Source organism: Blennius ocellaris (genome assembly GCF_963422515.1).
Source record: "Blennius ocellaris genome assembly, chromosome: 18".
Classification (NCBI taxonomy): Eukaryota; Metazoa; Chordata; class Actinopteri; order Blenniiformes; family Blenniidae; genus Blennius; species Blennius ocellaris.
The window spans coordinates 4,322,077-4,323,643 of record NC_137667.1 but is presented as its reverse complement, the minus strand read 5'-3'; positions in this window follow the sequence as shown (position 1 = coordinate 4,323,643).

Sequence of the window (1,567 nt, the reverse complement as noted above, 5' to 3'; positions counted from 1 at the left end):
TTTATAGTTTTAGTCACCCGTGATGACGATCCAACTTCATCATTTCTCCATACGAAAGTCTGCGTACTCGCCATCATTAATGTTTATGCGATATTGTTCTCTGCACGTACGTGCGGTTTCATTACAAACACTAAAAGAACAGCACCCACTAGTGGCCCAACAAGAAAACTACACCGCTTTGTTTGCTGGAAACGTTTTCTCTTAAAAACCTTGTCATTACCAGGCCTTACTTTACTGTTTGTCAACAGCTTAAACTGGAGAGTAATTTTAATCCGGCTTTTAAACAATCTCCTCCTCCTTTTTTTTCCCCCTCCACTCCATCATCGTTCCCTGCAGCAACGGAGCCCTGCGCCTCACCCGCTCTTGTTGAATGCGCTCATGCGTGATGGTCTGAACTTGATAGACGTTCAGAGGGCAACATAGGACGGAGCTGTTGGCGTGTGCATGTATGCATGTGATGGATAGAGTACGTGTGGTCCCCCCCTGATTGGGGTCCGCGCATGTTTTTCATCCTTTTCTTTTACGTCTTGTGTTCCTACAACGTATATATCAACCTAATGCTCAGATCTTGCGCGCTTTCATCTCTCGCTCCCATTTTATTCTCATCTACGGGGAGGAATGTGTTAGTTTTATGTGAAGGCAGCGCATATGCCAACAGGCCTGTGATGTGGATGCCAAAAGCATGACGTCTCCGTTTCGGGCCGAGCTGTCAGACATTAGGAATGGACGGATTCGGATGAATAATTGAAAGGAAGTAAAAATGCTGCACGAAATAGAGAGTTCGGGGTGTCTAATGCCTGTCACTTATTTCTAATAGTTGATCCTTCTTGGATATTCCTGGGAAACAAGGACATCGGAGGAGGGCCGGGAGGGGGTTGGCGCAGGGTGTGTAATTTAGGCACAGGGGTTTTTAATGAGCAGAGATCTCTGCAGGTAACTTCCTCTCCTCCCTCCACCTCTCCCCAAATGTGTGGGGATAAGGGAGGGAGGGGGGAGGGGGGGGGGGGGGGGTGAGAGAGAAAAACCCATCTGGTTGGACTAAACAGCAGATTAGCACATTAGCACTGGAAGACGGGCAGGCAGGCACCGCGGGAAAGACCCGAGCTTACATATGACATTGGCCCACATGGTGTACGACTCATTAAAGGCTGACATAAACGTTGCACTAAATTAAAGGCAAACTCCATCCGCCTTCATTAACAGATGGTAAAAGTCTGACTCACTTTTTTTTTAAGTGTGTGTGCAGATTTTGTTCTTCGTGCACAAGGGTTGAAATGTAGCATGCATCTAAATAGATGTTTGCATGGACGTGTGATGTGCGTGTGTGAGGGTGATGATGATAATGATGATGACTGCGGTTATAGCACGTTTAACACAAAAAAAAAGGTGTGATGCATAAGAGTTCAACGTGAGTTTCAGAAACAGTGATGGATCTAATGCAGTGTCAAACTCATTCTACTTCCACACGCAGCACAACTCGCTCTCAAGACCTGTAAACAATGGCATTATAATCTATAAATAACTACAACTCTAAATTTCTGTCTTTGTTTCAGTATTAGTATATCAT